The sequence below is a fragment of the Nicotiana tomentosiformis genome, chromosome 12, assembly GCF_000390325.3.
Source record: "Nicotiana tomentosiformis chromosome 12, ASM39032v3, whole genome shotgun sequence".
Lineage (NCBI taxonomy): Eukaryota > Viridiplantae > Streptophyta > Magnoliopsida > Solanales > Solanaceae > Nicotiana > Nicotiana tomentosiformis.
This window is the reverse complement of record NC_090823.1, coordinates 23,019,674-23,044,199: the sequence shown is the minus strand read 5'-3', so window position 1 is coordinate 23,044,199 and position 24,526 is coordinate 23,019,674. Positions and strand designations below refer to the sequence as shown.

The 24,526-nt window shown below is 40.3% G+C and overlaps 1 long non-coding RNA gene and 1 pseudogene across 7 annotated transcripts in view; one reads left to right on the top strand and one right to left on the bottom strand.

Annotated features, from left to right (window-relative positions):
- LOC104116478 (uncharacterized) overlaps nucleotides 1–24,526 on the top strand; it is a 57,137-nt gene that overhangs the window by 2,633 nt on the left and 29,978 nt on the right. The gene's annotated exons all lie outside the window — the stretch shown is intronic.
- Nucleotides 3,872–4,726, bottom strand: LOC104116555 (large ribosomal subunit protein eL6-like; annotated as a pseudogene).

The window sequence follows — 24,526 nt, the reverse complement described above, 5'->3', positions numbered from 1 at the left end:
TTCACAAGCCTCAAAGTCACCCTCTTAATTCATTTTCTATTGTTTATGTATCCCAAAAAGTGTTGTACTCTTAAGAACTAGGTATCATTTTCTATAGTCTGGCTCATTTTCTTGAGATACAAGCCTATCACTTCAGGTTGACCGCGCTATAAGCTTGGCTTCGCTAGGTCTATAGCCCGGTAATTAAAAGTCGTGGGCTAAAAGTCTCCCACCTAGATTTGGACTCAAGAACTTCAACCCTAGCCTATAAATTATCACGACCCCAATTTCATCATAGGCCGTGAGGGCGCCCAACACCGTTGTTAGGCAAGCCAACACTGATAAATCTAGTGGTTTCCACTTTTAATATGTTTGCAAAGTAATAATTTTCCTCATTTATAAAAGATTTAGAAATTTATTGCTGTAAAGTAATTAAACAAAAGCAATTGAGTGCAAATCGAAGTCATAATAATAAATCCAAAATCATAAGTCTACTAGTGTGTGCCAAGACCTGGTGTCACAAGTATGTGGGTTACTAGCAGAATATACAAAAGAATACTAGTCTATTGTCTCAAGGAAATAAACAGAAATATAAATCCTAAAGAGAGACTCTGGCTGCTGCTGAACGGCTCGAAAGGGCAGCTCACCGTATAGTCTCGAGCTAGAAGTCAAACGTGTGCGCCGGACTAGTAACCAGATGCACCTGCCTAAGATCCTGTACATCAAGTGCAGAAGTGTAGCGTGAGTACATAAACAACGTGTACCAAGTATCTAGCCTAACCTCGAAGAAGTAGTGACGAGAGGTCGACTTCAATACTTACTAAGGGCCAAAAATATAATAATGTATAAAGCAGGTAATATACAATAATAATAGCGCTCAAAACAAGAAGATAGTAAGTAAATTCTTCTTTCAAGTAAAAATCAAACCATATCTCTCTTCTATTCCTTTCACCTATCAAGTCCATGAAATATTATTAAATATAAGAATGGATTTCGGTATTACTACGCACGAGTTATGCCGAGAACGTACGACCCGATTCAAATATAGATAATAATATACTCTGTACTGTCGAGGGTCGAACGGCCCGAATCATATAATATATCAATAAATCCTGCCGAGGCGAATGGCCCGCTCCCATGAGAGTAGTGGAAGTTTACCCCGCTCGCAGGATATATTTGCGAAGCTGTTGAACATATAATTTCTCAACTCATCATGGTATTTCTCAATTCTTTTCTTAAAATAAGGAATTCAACTTCCACTTTAATCCAACAACTAGTAAGCATAAACAAGCAACGGTATCAACAAAGTATGGTGTAAGCCTAAATCTACTCGGACATAAGCATGAATAGCAACTACGCACGGACTCTCGTCACATCGTGCGTACGTAGTCCCCCACAAATAGAAGTACATATTTATTAAGTTCACCTATGGGGTTAAATTCCCTCTTACAAGGTTAGGAAAGAGACTTACCTCGTCTCAAAGCTTACTTCCCAATTCAAGAATGCGCTCAAGCCTCCAAATTTGATGCCAAACGACTCGAAACTAGCCAAACATTATATAAATCGATCAATCTATGCTCAAAAGTTCATATCTCCACTATTAAAGTGATTACCCAACCCCAAATTGTAAGAATTCCTAAAATTCACTCTCGGGCCTACACGCCCGGATTCCGGAAATATTTGAAGAAAGTTGTTACCCATAACCTTAGAAACATAAATATATAATTTTTACTATGTTTCATAATCATTTCCGTGGTAAAATCTCATTTTTATTAAACCCTAGGTTTTTCATCTAAACCCATAATTTCTACCAATTTTTACATGTATCTACCCATAATCTATGTATTTAACTCATGTTGTATAGAAATTACTTACCTCAAAGTGCTAGGTGAAAACTCCCTTCCAAAAGCTCCAAAATCGCCCAAGAGATGAAGTGAAATGAAATAAATGGCCTAAGTCCCGCATTACATGAGCTGGGCACAAGCCTATGATGTCGCATTTGTGACACCAGGTTCGCAAATGCGACAAAACTCTCGAAATGCGAAGCCTAGCTCCAGCTGTCAAGATTGCAAATGCGATGGATGGGTCACAAATGCGATCACTGTTGAGTTCGCAAATGTGGCTCAGGTGTCGCAAATGCGAAAAATCCCCAGGCTGAGCTTCTTCGCAATTGCGAAGCTCTTCTCACAAATGCGAAGTCCGCATTTGCGAACTATTTCTCGCATTTTCGAGACCTGCAACTGGTGCCAAGAAACACCAGAAATCTGGTGTATTTTTCATCCCTTCCGCACGTCCGAAACTCACTCGAACCCTCGGGGCTCCACACTAAACATCCACACTTGTCTAACAACATCGTACAAACTTGCTCACATAATCAGAACACTGAAATAACATCAAAAGTCATGAATCGGATGCCAAAACGCATGAATTAACTCATGAACTCAAAATTTCTAAAAAGACTTTCGCTCGTCCGATTTCTATCAAATCAACTCGGAATGACACCAAATTTTGTGTGCAAGTCTTAAATGACATTACAGAACTATTCACGATCTTGGAATTCCATTTGGACCTCGATATTATCAAAACCCGTTCAACCAAATTTTAAAGAGCTTCAAGAACCAACTTTTGATACTAAGCGCCGAAACACTCCCGGGTCATCCAAAACCTGAACCGAGCATACACCCATGTCCGAAATCATCATACGATCCTATTGGAACCACCAAATCCCTATTTTGAGGTCGTTTACTCAAAATATTGACCGAAGTCAAACTTGACCTTTTAAACCAACGTTAAGGAACCAAGTGTTCCGATTTCAACTTGAATCCTTCCAAATCCCGAACTAAACATCCCTGCATGTCATAAAACAGTAAAAGCATGTATGGGAAGTATTTTTTAGGGGAACGGGGTTTAGAAAGCAAAATGATCGGTCGGATCGTTACATAAATACTCCCTAAACATGTCTAAGACAAGAGGATGACATTTTTTAGAGAAGATTCGACCAAAAGGGAGATGTTTTTGGAGAGGCAAGAACACGCTAGTAGCAAGGCGGAGAGTTCTTCTATGAGTTGTTCACTTACTTCTTCCTATTTTCATTATTGGTTATGAATTTTAGTATTATAGTTTTGCATACTATTATGAATAGCTAATTTTTTATCTAGGGTTTTGATGAAACCTTTTGTAGGATGGATTATTATTACGTTTTTATATAATTGAGCCGTTGAATTTCTCTACTTGTTCAACTACGTAGTTATTGTTGTTGATTGAATGGTCATCAATTGACTGTTCCTATTTAGTATGTATTACTTGGAAAAGGGTACATATTTAGGTACACTCCTAACGTATGTAAGGAATCAATATGGAGGGTTTAAAGGTGAGATTAGAAATAACGAAACCTTGGTGCGATCTTAGTGAGCGGTGAATTAGTGCCAGCTAGTGTGTTCGGAAGAATATGTCTAGTAAATTATGGTAGTTGCTCAGAAGAGAATTACGACACCCGAAGTACTCACGATTGGTAGAGAATACTTAGGCGAAATTATAGAAAACGTAGCGTGAAGGATTCCGACAATTTGAGAAATCATAACTCTAGACCTCCTTAGGCTTGTCTCCAATTTCATCCTTGTTAGTTGATAATTTTACTGCTTTATAATATTTGTTAGTTAATTAGTAGAAATAAAAATCAAATCTTTATAACTAGGAAATTATTTGAACTTGAGTTTTTTTGCGATATTGAACTACTGTAGTTAAGCCTTAGTTCTCTGTGGGATTCGGCTTCGGGCTCTTAGACCGAATTATATTTGCAGCGATCGCTTATCCTTTTTAGGACTAGAGTTGGGCGTGATCAAATTTTGGCGCCGTTGCCATGGAACTAACGGTGTAGCTATAGCTATAAATATTGTTATTTTTTTTAATTTTTTTTTCATATGCCAACTTAAGATGTTTATAGCCAACAAAATCCTCAATACAACGACTAAAAGCAGGTCAGAAACAGAACATAAACCAAAATAAATCTAACAAAATCAATTTCATTAAAGAGTATTTTAAACACCTCACAGCCTAAAAGACAAGCTTGTGGGGTTTCATGCCCGACTTGAGGGAGAACCTAGCAGACAAATAAGCCTTCAATTCAGGAACACATTCAACGGCCTTGATCAATGCTTCATCCACAGCTTTCTGGTCATCCTTCTTTTCCTATGGAAGCATATTCTTCTCCTCTTTCTTATCTTCAAAGAACTATCTTTCACCCTTCTTCTGTTTCTTCTCAGCTTGCTTAGCAAAATACTTATCGTCAATCTTCTCAACATTCACACCAGAAACATCCACTTTAGTTGAAGTACCAATTACATAAGCTTGATTCACACGCCTCAAAGGAACCCCATTAAGCTTAAACGGTCCACTAACAAGTAAAAGCCCAGATTTAAGCTGCTTCAAAAACACAACTCTCTTACCCTTAAACCGGCAAGGATAATTAAAACAGTACCGGGTTTAATACTTGCTCTGAGTTTCGTAGGTTTTGGTTTGTGTTTGTAGACAAGGGGTTTTGCCACGTCATCGGCTGGGTAAAATTTGGGTGGTTTGACGGCCGATGGTGCGGCGGCTTTTTTTGTGGACGGGAAAAGAGCCGCCATTTTTCTTCTTGATTGCCCATAGACCCTTTTTGTGGTACATCTTGGAACGGGAAAGTTTTCCCAGGCCACGAATCAGCTTTGGATTGCGGGGACTCTTTTTTGTGGCCATTGCTGAAAGTTTTAAGTTCTCTCCTTAACAGTTTGCTGATTCACTGTACATATTGTTAGGTTTCAAGTTTAAACTTTTTTTTTTAGACATCTTGGAATTATGAGAGTTTTGATGTTGGTAATTCTACTTTTGATCCTCTTTATCCTTATTATGGAGGAAATCACCCATCGCAAAATTATCAAAATATTCCTGAGAGCGAGTTATGTGCACCAACTCAATCTTATGTGAGGAATGTGTGTGATCTGTGTGGCGGTCAAGATGGTCATTTTTATGATTGTGCTTATATTTCTTATCTTCCCCCAACCCCTTACTTTGATGGTTCTTCTTTTTCTTGTGAAGTTAATAAGAACAAAGAACCCATGGATGATGACCTGAAAGAGATTAAGGATATGCTAAGGTGCCTTGTGGGACAAAATAATAAGAAACAACTGCACATATAAAGGCAAGATGTTACTATTCGCAACCTGGAGGCACAAGTGAGTCAACTAGTTGAAGCATTTAATGCTCAACAAGTCAATATTGTGGATAGTAGCTAAGAAGAGCATGAATTAGATACCGAAATTGCGGTTCTAATGGAGGAGTTCAAAGTAGAACACCAACAATATAACCAACTAGAATTTGAGGATGCCGATGTTGAAGAAGTAATACTAGAGTCAACCAGGGACGTTGAGGATACAAATTTAGTTGACTCTAGTGTGATTGGTGTTGAGGAGGTTAAAAATCTTGAAGGTCATGTATTTGAGCACGTTGGACCTCATTCCAAACACTTCTCTACATTATGTTCAGATGGTAAAATGAAAATTTATCTGTATGAGCCAATGCAGGAGTCAAAAGGAAGAGGTAGATAAGCTCTATATTCTGAAATTTTCAAGGTCGTCTAGGCAAAGTGACACTCCTCGGTTGAAAGCAAAAAGTGCATAAAGAATCATTTAATTTTTGGCTCGCAACAATTTGTATCGCCCCAAGAGTATGATCATAGAGCAGAATCAAAACTTGGGGTCCAATTCATAAGTTTGAAGTGGAGGTAGAAAGTTATTCACGTCGTGCCACGACGTTAAATCAAGTGCTTGTTGGGAGGCAACCCAGCTTTACCGCTTATTTTATTTTATTTTATTATTTTTTTTATTAACTGTATTATTTTGTAGTGTAGATTGTTGATTTTTAAGGAGCATGGAAAGCAAAGCTATTGGAAGGATGCAACGTCAAACTAGATGGTTAGAACTAAGTGTGAGGTACCCGCACAAAGGACCAAGCATGGGAGAAATCTGAATACCCCATGAGTTGTTAATGCTTCGGTCTTTGGCCTACTAGGGAGTTTCTTTTACCCTCTTATTAGTTATGATGTGCATTGGGGATAATGCACAATTTTAAGTGTGGGGTGAGGAGATTGTCTGGGTGACTTTCTATGCTATTTTAGTTGTGTTAGTTTAAGTGAATAATCTTTTTTTTTAAGAAAAATAAAAAAATATTGGACTTTTCCCGACGATGGATATCCTAGACAATTTTCTTGAGGGTCTAAAGTATAACTAAAAACATAAAAAAAAATAGAAAAAAATAGAAAAATCCAAAAATATGTCTTTTTATCCTTTTAGGTAGTTATAATCCCTCGTGGTTTTTCTTTGTGCCTCGGTTCTTTTCTACGGGATGTAGTTGAACCGGGTTGTTAGGCGCCTTTGACTAGTTTGATAGTAGCATATTTAAGCTCGAGCATGTGTAGTACATTCCCTATGGTTTGAAAATGCTTATGATGCCTTCTTGAGTAGATAACATGTGTATTGATGCCTATATCTCATTTTCTCGACTTGTGTCACTTTGTGCTTAATGCTTAATATTTTGTGACTCCATGAATACTTGCAATTGTTTGAGAATCGGAATGGAACCGTCCTTAGTGAATCATGTGCCGTGTGTGATGAGATCTTCCTGTGTAGTCCATGTCATTGTAACTAAGTCTAGAACTTGCCAGGCATGTTAGTTGAAGCGAAATCCTAGGCGTGCTTGAATTGAAAAATGATTTTATGCTTTCTTTGATCTTTTTGAACTTAATGTCTACCACAAATAAAATCTATCCCTAGTAAACCCTTTTGAGCATATAGACTTTTATTTGACACCCACATTACGAGCCTATACCCTTTTGTTCTTATTTTACATTATTTTGATCATTTTACCTCTTAAAGCACTTTAATTGAGATCTGTTAGCCTGATCTGTTACATTTTAATTGTAGTGATTATTTTGACTGCGCTACAGACCAGGCTTCGTGAGATCTATAGTCAGCTTGACCGCGCTACAGATCAGGCTTCACGGTCTATAGCCAGGTTAACCGCGCTATAAGCCTGGCTTCGTGAGGTCTATAGCCCGGTAATTAAAAGTCGTGGGTTAAAAGTCTCCAACCCGGATTTGAACTCAAGGACTTCAATACTAGCCTATAAATACTCCCTAAATATGTCTAAGAGAAGAGGAGAACGTTTTTAGAGCAGATTCGACCAAAAGGGAGACGTTTTTGGAGAGGGGATTCAACCTAAGGAGGCAAAAACACGCTAGGAGCAAGGCAGAGAATTCTTCTACGAGTTTTTCAGTTCCTTCTTCCTATTTCCATTATTAGTTATGAATTCTAGTATTGTAGTTTTGCATACTATTATGAATAGCTAATTTGTTATCTAGGATTTTGATGAAACATTTTATAGGATGAATTCTTATTACGTTTTTATATAATTGAGCTGTTGGATTTCTCTACTTGTTCAACTACGTGTTTATTGCTGTTGATTGAATGACCATCAATTGACTGTGCCTATTTAGTATGTATTGCTTAGAAAAGGGTACATATTTAGGTAGTTGTTGAACAATATCACTCATAACGTATGTGAGGAATCAATACGGAGGGTTTAAATGTGGGATTTGGAATAACGAAACCTTGATGCGATCTTAGTGAGCGGTGAATTAGTGCCAGCTAGTGTAGTTCGAAAGAATATGTCTAGTAAATTGTGGAAGTTGCTCGGAAGATAATTATAACACCCGAAGTACTCACGATCGTTTGAGAATATTTAGGCAAAATTATAAAAAAATATAGTAGGAAGGATTCCGATAATTGAGAAAATCACAACTCTAGACCTCCTTAGGCATCTCTCTAATTTCATCCTTGTTAGTTGATAATTTTACTGCTTTATAATATTTGTTAGTTAATTAGTAGAAATAAAAATCAAATATTTTTAACTAGAAAATTATTTGAACTTGTGTTTCCTTACGATATTGAACAATTGTAGTTAAGCCTTAGTTCTCTATGGGATTTGACTCTGGACTCTTAGACCGGATTATATTTGTAGCGACCGCTTATACTTTTTAGGACTAGAGTTGGGCGTGATCAATAATGATCTAAAGTTTGTTCTACAATATTCTAGTTAAGGAATGCTACTTTGTGTCTGCTCCTTTTTTTGCTTTAGGGCTTGGTAATTTGATATAGAATAACTCAGACACACACATATAGCTACATAATCTACATGCAAATATATTCTCTTTATCCAAGGCCATTCTAGGATTTGAGTTGTCATCCTAATCCATCCATCTAATTCGAGGAATCAATCAATCCTTCTGTTTACCTTTAAAATATAGCTATCCAACGGGACGGGACGGGATGACATTTAGCTAGGACGGTGGTGGGACAGAACGAAATGGGACGGGATAAACGGGACGAAATGGTAGGCCCATCCCATCCCGCTAACAAACGGGATGGGATGGAACGGGACGGGACATGACGGTTTCGTGTGCCTTAAGTGGGTCGTTTTAAAAAAATTTATTTAAGCATTAAGTTTGGCAACGACTAGCTTTTTGACAATGACTAAATTTTTAAAGTTTGCAACGGCTAGTTTTTTGACTTATTTAATAAACTTAAAAGTTAAAACTTGAAGAAATTGCCCAAAAAAATGCTTCAAATACTTGACGAATTAATTTGAAGCTTGAAAGTTACTCCAAAAATTTGCCCAACTACTTGAAGCTTAGTTGATCACTTAATTGTGAGAAAATTGAGAGAATAATATACATAGAATGTAAGAGATTTGAGAGAGAATGATTGATTTTTGTGGGAAATAATAAAGAAGGATGGGGGTATTTATAGTAAAAAATAGGACAAAAGTATAATTTAATAAACTTAGGAGTTATATTAAAAGTTGGGGAGGGGGTGTTTTGGGAGGGGGCAAATATGTCCATTTTTGGCCGTTGGGAACGGCTAAATTTGCAAATGAGGTCGTTGCCCAAAGTCTATATTTTAAAAAAAACAATTAAAAAAACAAGCGGGACTGGATAAACGGGACGAAATGAGCATCTCGTCCCATCCCGTGTACCGTTAAACATGCCCCCATCCCATTTAGAATTAAGTGGGTCAGGACTAGACGGTATACGGAAGGGGCCTGGGACGGTACGGGACGGCCCATCCCGTTGGACAACCATACTTTAAATCGAATAACAATTAAATTTGTACGCGATTTTAAGGATAGGTGATTTAATTCAGCACAAATAGTCAAAAATATTAAATAAACGAGGCAGAGGCAAAATAAATGATCAAACCAGTTGTACTGTTATGGCCTAGCCCGAACCTAGGTTGAACAGTAACCTTGCCCTCGATCAGACCCTTGGTTCGAGTCCAGTTATGAATGAAGAACAGAACAATTAAATAAGTACTTTAGCAGTAGTAAGAGAGTAGAAAAAAAAAACTTGAATAGCTTTTATTTCTCTGTTCCAATGTCTGTTACAAAAGAAAAACTTCTCCTTTATATAGTATGAGAGTTTCATCCCTAGTATAAGTCTAAACACCAAAAATATTTTCCTTTCTCGTTAATTACTGAACCATAACCGACATCGAGTGAGATCTGCGTTGTGATATGCAGTTAAGTCTGAATATCACAACCCTCTATCTGCCGTGTGTAACTGTTTACTGTGATTCCCGAGGACTTAGAACTCGTTTTGGGTCCGGGGCACGTCGCTCTATCATGCCTGACGATGAGCACGTCGTCCACCTTCCATGTATCTCGATATGAAGGGCTTCCAACTTTGATTTCCATCTCGTGCGTCTATGTTCTTCTTCTGTTTTCTTCATCGGGAAATCGGGCCGGGGTATACGTTACCCCCGATTTTACCCGTATACAAATAGTCCCCTCATTTTTCGGAGAGTAGGTTTACTGAAATGATGGTAAACGACAGATGAACCCCGGTTCCTTCCTTCATACGTTACAACTGAGATGACGGGTAAACCGAAATGTCCCATAAATCGCGTCGTTCTGACTTCGGACACGTGTCAGTCATCGGTTGGCTGCCTTCGAATGCGAAACATCTCGTATTGATTATTTCCCCCTATAAAAGCTTCGACCTTTTTCACTTTTTCCACTTTTCGATTCTAGATTTTTTCCTCGAACTCTCTAACGGCTGTTAACTTCTCCAAATCTTCATACATAGTTCTTTAAGCCTTCATATCTTCATCTTCAATCCTCATACATTTTCTTTGAACCTTCAATCCATACCTTCATACCATTTTCAAATGTTCATATTTTTCTTCAAACCTTCATATTCTTCTTCAGACCTTCATATTACCCAGATTACAATGGCAAAAACCTCCAAGTTTGTGCCTCAGCAGGCTGCTCCTTCATCTCCCACCTGGCTGCAGATGCTGAGGTGGACATTCCCGAAGTGGCTTAGGAGCCCCCCCATGAAGAGCTTCATACCCGGGGGCTGCTCTATTGGGAATGACTTCAATGTCGAGAAGGCCTCCAATCAACAAGACCGAGGCGAGGGAGAAACCCTACCCATAGTCCGAGCGGACTATAAACGGGAGGGTAAGGACGTGGTCTTCCCCCGGCCCAATGATGATATTACTACTCACGTGAAGGGGTATTGTAGTGTTTACACTTACTCCTTTACGCTCACCCCGATGGACCCTATATTTCTTGCTTTCTGCAAAAGGTACGGGGTGCGCCTTAGGCAAATTCACCCGTCCTTCTGGATCATCGTAATCCTCTTACACAATTTCGTGAACAATACCGAAGCCCCTCGGTTGACCCTCGACCATCTACTCCGCTTATACAGTCCCTGAATCTTTCAAGGAGGACTGATGAAGCTTGTTCGCCGAGCAAGCAAGGCTCCTTGCTAGAGCGTCAACGAGGACCGAGACCAAGGCTGGCAGGGGAGGTTCGTTCGGGTAAAAACTGAAGACCTGATTCCTCCCAAGTTTCTGTCGTTCCCTGAGGAGTGGAACATATCCCATAAGTATTGTCTTTCTTGAGTATTCATTTATTTTTATTCTTTCTCTCATTGCATGTGTCTATAGTCTTGCAGCTATTGTCAAAGTTCCTAATGCAATTACCCGATTTAAGGAGTGGATCGAGAGGATCTGCAAGCTGATGTCGTACTCCGAGAGCACATGTCGCAAGATTTCAAAGGGCAAATGGGAGGCCCGTTCTCATGGTGAGGTTCTTTCCCGAATAATTACCACCACGCTCTTAACTTACGCAGTACTAACCCTTTCTCTTTTCTTACAGGTTTTCCTAAGACCACCAAACTTAGGTCGTTGGATGAGGACAAGGATCCATCCTCGCTTACTGAACCCTACATTTTGAGCCAGCTCGAGGATTCCACAAAGGAGGAGAAGAAAAAGAATAAAAGAAAGTCCCCGGGTTCCCCGTATGCCAAGGCGAAGAAGAAGAAAGTGATTATTCAGGTCCGGAAGCCCAAAAAGAACACCAAGTCCAGGGTACCGGACCCCGACAATCTCTACCGGCTCAGGGACGAGCCCGAAGACGACGACCTCTTTATTTCTCATGGGTCGAATCTTAATGAGGGGGAGCAGGCGACGACCGAGAAAGAGGATCATGAGGTCGATCCCCTTCTGACCCGGAGACCAGAAGGAGAGACGGAAGTTGCGGCCCCCAGGAAGTCGCTCCTGTCCCGAAGGAGGAACCCGGTGTCATTGACATCATAGAGACACCCTCTTATACCGAGTCCATGATCTAGAGGCCCAAGCAGGCAAGGAGAAGTCAAGCGAGGTGGCACAAGGCCCAAATGATGCCTTTAACACGTTCTTCGACGGCACTGGAGGACTTTTCTTGGCTTGGTTACTTGGAGGTCTCGAAGAAGGATGCGCTATCTGGAGCGAGCGGGCCGAGTTCGAGCCCAAATATATTGAAGCAATTCCCTACTCCGAGCGTGGACACCGAACACAAGAGAACGATGAGTCTTACAATCCCGTAGGATACCCGGGTTGTGTCTGCTCCGCTGGGCATAACCAGCTACCTTCGATGCCTAGTGACCGAGGAGGACCAGTCAAAGATGAACGGGGTGGGAATGTTGATCCTCTTACACGAGGCACAACAGGCATTGAACTGGGTAGACATCGGCCATTTGCACCCCTTTTTGAATCTCACTTTGGTTTTTGATGTCCTCAACTAACTTCATTGTTTTTCAGGATTTGGTGCTTCACCGTGAAAGCTTTCTCTGGTACCGCTTAGAGATCATACATCTTGAGTTCGAGCTCAAAGAGCAGGTCCAGAAGAAGGACATGTACAGTGCTCTTAGTGAAAAGCAGGACGAGGCCCTCAAAGACCTCCCGAATCTCCAGGCCGAGCTGGAAAAAGCTTAGAAGGAGGCCTCGACCCTGAAGCGGGAACACCCCGACCTGTTGAGAAGGTAAAGATCTTTGATGCTAAAAACGAGCAACTAGTCGTGGTTACTAACAACATAACTTCGCAGGTCCAAGAGAAGATAGACCTGATCGACCAGCTTCGGGCCGAAATGCATGAGGTCAAAGCCACAACCGAAGTGTGGAAGGGAAAGATAGACCTGCTGGTTTCGGTGAAGGAAGATGTGAAAGCGGAGCTGGCATAGGTCTAGAACCAACTTTGAGTGGTGAAGGATAAAGCCGATAAGTGGTCTTGGCTAAATGATGATCTCCGGGCACGACTGAGCTCGGCCGTCACAGAACGGGATGCTCTCGGACAAGAATATGCTGCCCTGAGGTCCAAATTGGATGCAACCACTATTGATGTCGAGGAAATTGTGGCCCAGTATAAGGCCGATGTAGAGGTAGTCGAGACCCGCTTAAAGACGAAAGCTGAGTACATAACGCGGCTATGAGAGAGACCCTCGAAGAGATCCATGCCCGAGGTTTTGACTTATCGGCCAAGATTGAAGAAGCTAGAAGGCTCGAGGCCGAGGATCTCTACGAGCCTGAGGATCTCGAAGGCTCCGAGGTCTTCGACGGTTCTAGCGATGAGTCGGGCCTCGGTGAATACCGGGTGTAGATGCCTTAGAATTTTTCTAGTTTTTCCTTATGTATTCTTATTTGTTTATTTTGAGTCCGTTCTATCAGGCCTCTATAAATATATTTTTGATTTTATAAAATTTCCCCCCATCTGGCAATATCGTGTCTTTAGTTTTCCATCATCTACTTGTAATTTCTATTTGCATATTGTTTTATGCCTTCGGAGAAAATCAGATATAGTTCTGGAGCGTCCATTTTTCGGAGGTTCAAACGGAGCCCGACTTCGATGCAACATTAGTTTGCTCGTGGCTTCGAACCCTCGATGAGACCGAAGGTTTTTAAGATGCTTAAGTGTTTTTAGATGATATTTTTGCCGAAGGTAACCTTTTAGTAGGTTTCGATTTTTCGTAAGGGCGTTACTTTCTGGTTACGTACTTCGGATGTCTCCGATCCATTTTTAGAGTGGGCGTAGCATTTTATATTCAGGGAAAGTCTAGTGGGTTTGGTGCCTCCGAGATTCGGTAGCCTGAGTTGTCTGAATTTTTATCGTGTGACAATCCCCGAGTAGGGGTAGCTTGTGGGCTTGACAATCCCCGAGCAGGGGTAGCCCGTGGGCTTTAGGATCCAGGATCGAAGAAGGAAAATGCACAGTAAGGGAAGTAGAAATTTCTTTCATTGTTTAATATGCAATGTACATGATCAAAGGCACATAACACTTGTGTCGTGGCAAGAGTGGACTATGTGGGCACGGTTCATATGACTGTTTGACCCTTAAAATGAATCCTAACCACTAAGTCTTAGCTTTAAACACATAAAATTTTCTTTTTTTCCCTTGGTAAAGATCTTAACCCGGGGGTAATAGCCCCCAATATTCGAGGTCGAACTCATGAGGGCTCGATACTGTTGATCTTATGCAAATGACTATCGATTTTGGTTTAAAACCGATCTTCAAATCTAAGGTATCACATTTTATTGTTGCCTCGTTAAAACCCTTGCCGAAAAACCAACTTCAGGACAAAACCGGTTCAAGGAAAAAAGAGTGTAACACGTGCTTTCAGACATATTAGCCACATCAGTCCTTGGCTGATTACCTGTAGTATCACTTTAAGTATGTCACGCTCTAGTTGCTTGGTAGTTATACGCCGTTTCTCGCTTCGAGTTTATATGAGCCTCTGTCGGTTATCCCGACAACTCGATATGGTCCTTCCTAATTCGGGGCCAGTTTCTCTTCATTCGATTTCCTGGTGTGTAGTGTTACTCTCCTCAACACCCAGTCCCCGATTTGAAAGAGTCGGAGGCTGGTTCTTTGGTTGTAATACCTTTTTATACACTGCTTTTGGACGGCCAACCGTACCAGGACAACCTCCAGCCCTTCATCCAATAGTTCCAGGCTCGTGATCATGGCCTCGCCAATTGGTTCTTTGATCACATACTGGAACCTGAGGTTCGATTCTCCCACCTCGACTTGTATTAAGGTTTTATCTCTGCAGACCCAAGAAAATATGGTGGCCCCAGTGTTCGATTTCTAAATATTACGGTATGCCCACATGACTTTGGGCAGGATCTCCTTCCATTTCCCTTTCGCACCGGTCAAACTGTTTTTTAGGGTTTGAAGTATAGTCTTGTTCGTTGATTCTGCCTGCCCGTTCCCACTAGGGTGATAAGGCGTTGATAGTATCTTCTTGATCTTGTGATCTTCGAAAAACTTACTCAACTTGCTGCCGATGAATTGTTTTCTGTTATGGCAAACAATATCGGACGGTATCCCAAATCGACATATTATGTGGTCTCAGATGAAGTCAGTGACTTCTTTTTCCCGGACCTTTTTGAATGCTTGAGCCTCAACCCATTTGAAAAAATAATCGGTCATGAATAGTATGAATTGAGCTTTACCGGGTGCCCGTGGTAGGGAACCGACGATGTCCATTCCCCACTTCATAAATGGATACGGGGACAAGAGCGAGTGGAGCATTTCTCCCAGGTTGATGGATCATCGGGGTATGTCTTTGGCACTCATCGCATTTCCGTACGAAGTCCTTCACATCCTTCTCCATTTTGGTCCGTCGGCCCTAATAAGTTTTTGAACCAAAGATTTTGCCCCCGAAAGGTTCCTGCAAGTGTCTTCGTGAACCTCTCTCATGGCATATTCGGTCTCTCCTGGTCCCAAGCATCTGGATAGTGGGTCGTCGAAGATCCTCCTGAACAATGCCCCTTCGACCAAGCTAAATCTGGCATCCTTGGTGTGCAAGGCTCTCGATTCTTTGGTATCCGAAGGCAATTTTCCTACCTTCAAGTAGTCTATGTATTTGTTTCTCCAATCCCAAGTTAAAATCGTTGAGTTCACTTCAGCGTGGCCTTCTTCTCTCACCAGGTTACCCAATGCATCGACTTTACTATTTTGATGTTGGGGTACATGCTGCAGGGTCCATTCCCTTAATTGGTGTAGGGATTACCTGCAGTTTGTCCGAGTAACTTCACATCTGTTCTTCTTTTATTTTGAACATTCCTTTAACTTGATTTACCACGAGGAGGGAGTCCCACATGGCTTTGATCACTTCGGCCCCAAGGCTTTTAGCCAATTCTAAACCTATAATCATGGCCTCATACTCGACCTCATTGTTAGTGAATTTCACAATTCTAATAGACTGCCTAATTATATTTTTCGTAGGTGGTTTTAATACAATACCGAGCCCGGACCCCTTCGCGTTGGAGGCACCGTCTGTGAAGAAGGTCCAGATCCCCAAAGTAGTCCCCGAGGTTAGAAGTAGTTCCCCTTCGACTTCGGGTATCAAGGCCGGCGTAAAATCGGCCACGAAGTCTGCCAAAATCTGAGATTTTATGGCGGTTCGGTGTCGATATTTGATATCGTACCCGCTAATTTTTACGTCCCATTTGACCAACTGGCCCGAGAGCTCGGGCTTGTACCCGATAATCCTAGGTGGATAAGAGGTCACGACACATATGGGATGACATTGAAAGTACGACTTTAGCTTCCTGGAAGCGCTTAGCAAAGCGAGCTCCAATTATTTCAGGTGAGGATTCCTTGATTCGGCCTCACCAAGAGTTATACTAATATAGTAAATTGGAAATTTCCCTCCCGGACAAAGACACCACTTACCGCCACCTCGTAAACCGCCAAGTAGAGGTACAACTGTTCATCTTCCTTCTGAGTGTGCAACAGGGGTGGACTCGAGAGGTACTATTTGAGTTATTCCAAAGCTTGATGGCATTCCGGGGTCCAGGAAATGTTATTCTTCTTCTTTAATAGTGAGACGAATCGATGGCTCTTGTCCGAGGACCTCGAGATGAACAGGCCCAAGGAGGCTATACGCCAAGTTAGTCTTTGAACAGACTTTACGTTATCCACCATAGTGATGTCCTCTATGACATTTATTTTGTCAAGGTTGATCTTGATCCCTCGATTGGATACTATGAACCCGAGGAATTTGCCTGATCCGACCTCGAATGTTCACTTCTCCGAGTTTAGCTTCATATTATATTTCTTCAGTATGTTGAAGGTCCTGCAAATGTTTCAAATGGTCCTCTGCTTGCAGGGACTTGACCAACATATCGTCAATATAAACTTTCATTGAATTCCCTATTTGTTCTTCGAACATCCAGTTCACTAGGCGTTAGTAGGTGACACCGACATTCTTTAATCCAAATGGCATTACGTTATAGTAGTAGGTGCCGAATTTATTGATGAAAGAAGTTTTTTCTTGGTCGTCTGGGTCCATCCGAATTTGGTTGTACCCGAAGTAGGCATCGAGAAAACTGAGTATCTTGTGTCTGGTCGTCATGTCAATCATTAGATCGATGTCAAGCAAATGGAAAGAATCCTTAGGGCATGCTTTGTTCATGTCTTTCTAATCTACACACATCCTTAGCTTATTCCCCTTGTTAGGCACTACCACTATGTTAGCTAACCAGTCGGGGTATTTAACTTCCCGAATGGATCCTATTTTAAGAAGTTTGGATACCTCATCCTTGATGAATGCATGTTTGACCTCGGATTGTGGCCTCCTCTTATGCTTGACCGGATAGAACTTTGGATCCAAACTCAGCTTATGAGTGGTTAACCTCGTGCGCAGGTATACGTTAGCTTTAAGAAAATCAATAAGTTTTTTCTTGAGCTCGGGGATTAACCTCGTGTGCAGGTATACCTTTCGGTCTGGTGGGTGTTCGATTAATATGACTTGCTCCAACTCTTCAACCGTTGATTTGGTAGCGTCAGTGTCGTCAGGAGCTATGAATGATCTCGGTACATCATAATTATCCTCCTCATCTGTTCCTCGTTCCTCCGGTTCGGCTGAGGCCCGCATCAGTGATTGCGATTTAATTTCTTCCTTTTTGGTCAACTCTGCGTTCCTTGATGTTGAAACCGCGGGCACCGGGATTACCTTGTCGACATCGAACATCTCCTTTGTGGTCAACTGCTCTCCGTAAACCATCTTGACTCCTCCCGGTGTAGGGAATTTCAACGCCTGATGCAAGGTAGAGGATACCGCCCTCATGTTGTGAACCCATGCCCTTCCGAATAGAGTGTTATACCTCATGTCCCCTTCGATCACGTAGAACTTTGTCTCTTGGGTCATCCCAGCGGTGTTTACTGGCAGGGTTATATCCCCTTTAGTGGTTTGCCATGTTAAATCTGTTCAACATCCGGAATGCTGGAATGATTAGGTCCTGTAACCCCAATTGCTCTATGACACTTGATCTAATGATGTTGGCCAAGCTACCTGGATCAATCGGCACGTATTTGACTCGAGATTTATTGATAAGTACGGATATTACCAGCACATCATTGTAAGTTTGCACGATGCCCTCAGCATCCTCGTTGCTGAACGAAATGGTTCCCGCCGGGACATAATCCCGGGTGAATATTTCCCTTGTGATAGACACTCTAGTGCATTTTATCATTGGTCCTTGGGGGACATCGACTCCTCCGATGATCATATTGATGATGTACTGAGGCTCCTCTTGTTCTACCTGTTTGTTGACGTCTCTGTTCCTGCAGTGGTTTTTGGCTCGATCACTCATAAATTCTCTGAGGTGCCCATTGTTGAATAACCGGGCAATATCTTCTCTCAACTATCGGCAATCCTCTGTCATGTGACCATGAGTGCCGTGATACTTACACATCAAGTTAGGATCTCTTTGGTTAGGGTCGGACTGCAATGGTCGAGGTCACTTGGTCTCTTTGATACACCTGATGGCTGACACGATACTGGAAGCATCAACGTTGAAGTTATACTTCGATAATCTCGGTGCTTCCCTACCTCGAGCGGTCTATCAAAACCAGTTTTGCTCATGAGACCTCGGTTACTAGGCCCTCGATCGTCTCTCTTCTCGTTCCTTGTGGGGAGATGCCCAGACATATTTTCCCTTCGGTCCGTGCTGTATGGTTGGTACCGATCCCAGACCGATCTTGGCATATGATCAACGACTCTCTTAGACCTATCACCGGCCCTGACTAGGTAAACAAACCCAGAAGGAGCTCCGAGTTGGTCGTCATCGACCATGATCTTTGACTGGTACCTGTTGTGGACACCATGATTTTTGACGGGTACCTGTTGTGGACATCGGCCCAAGTCACCACCGAGTACTCTACCAAATTTTGTTTTAGCTGTTGAGAGGCCAAGGAACTTCGTGGCTTAAGCTCTTGATTGAATGCCTGAATGACCCAATCATTTATAACCGGAGGCAGGTCCATCCGTTCCATCTGGAACCTTGACACGAACTCTCTGAGCATCTCGTTATCTCTTTGCTTAACCTTGAAAAGGTCTGACTTTCTGGTCTCGACCTTGATGTCCCCGGCATGGGCTTTTACAAAAGCATCTGCAAGCATAGCAAATGAGTCAATGGAATTTGGGGGTAAGTTGTGATACCATATCATTGCTCTTTTGCACAAAGTCTCCTCAAACTTCTTCAGTTACACCGACTCGATTTCATCGTCTTCCAAGTTATTTCCCTTGATTGCGCATGTATAGGAAGTCACATGCTCATTCGAATCTGTGGTTTCGTTATATTTGGGGATATCGGGCATACATAACCTCTTTGGGATCGGCTTCGGTGTCGTGCTGGGAGGAAAAGGCTTCTGGATAAATTTCTTGGAATCCAGCCTTTTTAATAACGGGGGTACTCCCGGAATTTGATCGACCCTAGAATTGTACGTTTCCACCTTCTTGTCATTAGCCTAAATTTTCTTCTCACCTGACTATTCCCGCTTCGTTAATTCTTCAAGCATTTTCATTATCTTGGGATTGACCCCAGGCTCGACTTCACCCGTTCTCTCGGTAAGTTGTTCGTTTCTTCGGGTGCTTTCCCGGGATTGCTCGGGTTCGACCCAGTTGGAGGTGTGGCTTTGATTCTACAGCTGTACTATTGTCGCATGTTGAGCCTGCAATATTTCGAAGATTAGTTGTAGGCTTACCTCATCACCGTTGCCTTCAGACGCTTCTCGAGCTGTCGGTCGGGGTCCCCCATGAACACTATTTTCTGGATCGGATGGCAAATTGACGTCGATGGTCACCTGTGAGTTAGCATTGACCAAATCAGCAACTGGGAAACCGTTGGGATCAACAGGAGGCACCTCGTTACTTGGCACCAAATTATTATTTTTGCCATGATGGACATACTCAGTATCAACGTTCAAGTGGGCAGACTGAGAGTTCGACATTTTTGAGCTGACCTGAAATTAAGACTTTAAAGAACAAACATAAAATAGGGTGTGTTGTGGAGATTCATATAAAATCACCACTATTATCCTTAGCCCCACGGTGTGTGCCAAACTGTTTACCCTTAAATCAGATAATAATTTAATTGGTACGCGATTTTAAGGATATGTGATTTGATTCAAAACAAATAATCTAGAATATTAAATAAACGAGTTAGAGGCAAAATAAATGATCAAACCAGTTGAAGTGTTATGGCTTAGCATGAACCTAGGTTGAATAGTAACCTTGCCCTCGATCGGACCCTTGGTTCGAGCCCAGTTGTGAATGAAGAATATAACAATTAAATAAGAACTTTAGCAGTAGATAGAGAGCAGAAAAATAAGCTTGAATTGCTTTGATTTATGTGTTATAATGTCTGTTACAAAAGAAAAACTTTCTCTTTATATAGTAGGAGAGTTTCATTCCTAGTATAAGTCTAGAAAAGGTAAAAATCTTCCTTTCTTGTTAATTACTGATCCGTAACCGACATCGAGCGAGTTCTGTGTTGTGATATTCGGTTAAGTCCGAATATCCCGACCCTCTATCCGCCGTGTATAATCGTTTACTGTATTTTTTGAGATCTTAGAACTCGTTCTGGGTCTGGGGCGCGTCGCTCTATCATGCCCGACGATGAGCACGCCGTCCACCTTTTATGGATCTCGATACGAAGGGCTCCCAGCTTCGATTTTAATCTCGTGTGTCCATGATCTTCTTCCATTTTCTTCACCAGGAAATCGAGGTATGTGTTACCCCAATTTTACATGTATACACCTTTGGAGTAATATGGACCATCACCCTACAAGTTGCAAAGTTGAGTTGTCCAAGTTGAGACCACAAGCTCGTCTCCAAGTACTACTTTTCAAACCCCATTTCAAAATAGTACTTAAATTCTTTGCAAGTGGATATTTTGAGAGGTATTTTGTGAGAGTAGGAACATGTATTTGGTCAAATAATTTGATAAGCTCTTTCGTCAGTGTTAAAGAAAATAATTTACGTTTGGTCAATCTTTATGAAAACTATATTTAAGTGTCAAATTACAAAATGGAACAATTAAGGATTCACATTACGATTAATATTATTTAAATTTTAAGTAATTTAATATTTATAATGAGAGACTTTAGTTTTAGTTTTTCTGTTTTATTATTTAAGGTATTACATAAATGAAGGATTGAAAATCTTAAGGGCAAAATAAATATGCATAGGATATGAGAGGAACTATTTCTATTCTTCAGAGTTGAGAGAAATTTAAAGTAAAGTTAGGGGTGTAAAGAATTTTCACCCATTTTATTATTTAAAAAAAGGAGATAGGGGAGAGAAAAGGTAAACGTGAGAGACTGCTAATAAACTAAGGAGAAATAATTTGATAGTTAACTATACATTTTAGTAAGAACTAGTCTTATGTGACGCGCGTTGCGTGTGTATTCCGTGTCGATGAGTTAAATATCATAAAAGTTACATCAATATGATCTTAATAGATTTAAAATCCTAAATACTAAGATTTTCTAACAAAGTTAAATTAAAAAAATTGATAGATAAAATTTATTTGATTGTGAAGTCGTAAATAATAAAGAAAATAATTGAATAACAATAATGTGAAATCTATTTATAAAGGATTAAAAAGTTAATATTTTGTCCAACATGCGTACCCCTATAAGTGACTATAATTGTTTTAAAATTCACATAATATTAAATAATGTATTTATGTTGTAAAGTAAATATTAAAGAAAAAAAGTAAGTCCCTAAGAAATGATGAATATTAATTATAGTTAATTAACTTAACAAATGAAGAAATAGCACCTCACAAAAAGTCTTACAAAAGAGTATATTTGTTATAAAATAAAAAATGTAAAGTAAAGACAAGTATAGAGAGAAACTGATATATTATTCAAACTTCAAACTTATGTACATAATGAACTGAAAACTCCTCTATTTATAGAAGAAAGGAAGCAGCTGTGAGGCTTTTCAGGAAGCAGCTGCAAGGCTTTTCTTTAGTTGCTTGTAAGTTGTCTGCATGAGCTGCTTGCAACCTGCCTATTTAATAAGAAGCTGCTGCAAATCATTTCATTGAGCTGCTTGCAACCTGCCTGCATCAGCTGCTTATAGATAAACTTCAACAGAGTACTAAATGGATAATCTTCTTCAGGTAGATTATCTATAGCGGAGTAATAAATGAACATCCACAATATAATTATTTTTATAACACTCCCCCTTGGATGTTCATTAAAAGGTATTGTGCCTCGTTAAAACCTTACTAGGAAAAATCCAGTGGAAAAAATCCTAGTGAAGGAAAAAGAGTACACATATTTAGTAATATGCATTTCTAGCTGCCTCATTAAAAACCTTATAAGGAAAACCCTGTGGGAAAAAACCTTAGTAAGGAAAAAAGAATACATCGCGTATTTTACTCCCCATGATGAAAACCTTGTTTCAAATATTTGTGTCTCTGCATTCCAATCTTGTATACCATATTCTCAAAAGTTGAAGTTGGCAAAGATTTAGTGAATAAATCTGCCGGATTGTCACTTGAACGGATTTACTGCACATTAATGTCACCATTTTTCTGAAGATCGTGTGTGTAGAATAATTTTGGTGAAATGTGCTTCGTTCTACCTCCTTTTATAAATCCTCCCTTCAATTGGACTATGCATGCAGCATTGTCTTCGTATAAAATTGTGGATCTTTTATCACACTCTAAACCATATTTTTCTTGAATAAAATGAATCACTGATCTCAACAATACGCATTCCCTATTTGCTTCATGAATAGCTATTATCTCAGCATGATTTGAAGAAGTAGCAACAATTGACTGCTTTGTGGAGCGCCATGATATGACAGTACCTCCACATGTAAACACGTACCCAGTTTGAGATCGAGCTTTATGGGGATCAGATAAATAACATGCATCTGCTTAACCAACAAGATCTGCATTATCTTTGTTAGCATAAAACAAACCCATATCAAGAGTTTCCTTTAAATATCGCAAAATATGCTTAATCTCATTCCAATGTCTCCGAGTAGGAGAAGAGCTATATCTTGCTAGTAAATTAACAGAAAATGCTATGTCAGTCCTTGTAGCATTAGCAAGATACATAAGTGCACCAATTGCACTAAGATAGGGTGTTTCAGGACCAAGGAGTTCCTCATCCTCTTCTGGAGGTCGGAACGGGTCCTTATTCACTTCAAGTGATCGAACAACCATTGGTGTACTCAATGGGTGTGCTTTGTCCATGTAAAAATATTTTAAGACCCTTTCTGTATAGGCAGATTGATGCATAAAGATCCCGTTTGCTAAATGTTCAATTTGCAATCCAAGACAAAGTTTTGTTTTCCCATGATCTTTCATCTCAAATTCTTTCTTAAGATATTCAATTGCCTTTTGGAACTCTTCTGGAGTTCCAACAAGATTTATGTCATCAACAAAAGCAGCAAGTATAACAAATTCTGATGTCATTTTCTTTATAAAAATACATGGACAAATAACATCATTTATGTAACCCTCTTTCAGTAAATATTCACTAAGGCGATTATACCACATGCGCCCAGATTGCTTTAAACTGTACAAAGATCTTTGTAATCTGATTGAATACATTTCCCGAGATTTCAAATATGCTTCAGGCATTTTAAATCCTTCAGGGATTTTCATGTAAATCTCATTATCAAGTGACCCGTACAAATAAGTTGTAACCACATCCATCATATGTATTTCAAGTCTTTCACGTAAGGCTAAACTGATGAGATATCAAAATATTATGGCATCCATAACTGGTGAATATGTTTCTTTATAATCGACTCCAAGTCGTTGTGAGAATCCTTGTGCGACAAGGCGAGCATTGTATCTTTCAACTTCATTTTGGTCATTCCTTTTTCGCACAAAAATCCATTTATGACCAACTGATTTTACACCAGCATGTGTTTGGACTACTGGTGTAAAGACCTCTCTTTTAGCAAGTGCATTCAATTCTGATTGAATTGCCCCTTGCCATTTTGGCCAATCAGATCTTTGTTGACATTCTTCGACAGATCGGGGTTCACAATCCTCACTATCTTGCATAATGTTAAGTGCAACATTATATGCAAAAATATTATCCACCACTATTTCAGATCGATTTAAATTAATCCCATTACCAGTAGAACTTATTAAAAGTTCCTCACTCACTTGAGTCTCGGGTTCATTGATTTCTTCAGGAATCTCAGAACTAATCAGATCTTGGGTCTCTTCAGTAGATCCCTTCATAATATCATTTTGATCATTTGTCGATTTTCTTTTTCTAGGATTTCGATCCTTAAAACCCAAAGGCCTATCACGCTTCAGGCGTGCTTTAGGTTCACTAGTTCTTATGCTAGTAGATGGTTCTGCTGGGACATCAATTCGTATAGGCACATTCTCTGCAGGGATAAGTGACTTAGTTATCCTTTTCAAATCAGTAAACGCGTCTGGCATTTGATTTGCTATATTTTGTAAATGGATGATCTTCTGGACCTCCTGATTATATATAGCGGTACGTGGATCAAAATGAGATAATGATGAAACTTTTCACACAATTTCTCTTTTGATTTCCTTTTTCTCTCCCCCTAATTGTGGGAAATTTGTTTCATCAAATCGACAATCTGCAAATCGAGCAGTAAATAAATCTCCCATCAATGGTTCAAGATAGCGAATAATAGAGGGTGATTCAAACCCAATATATATTCCTAACCTTCTTTGATGGCCCATCTTACTGCGCTGTGGTGGTGCTACTGGCACAAATACAGCACATCCAAAAATTCGTAGATGGACAATATTTAGTTCATGACCAAAAATTAATTGTGACGGAGAATATTTATTATAATGTGTTGGTCTGAGACGGATAAGTGATGCTG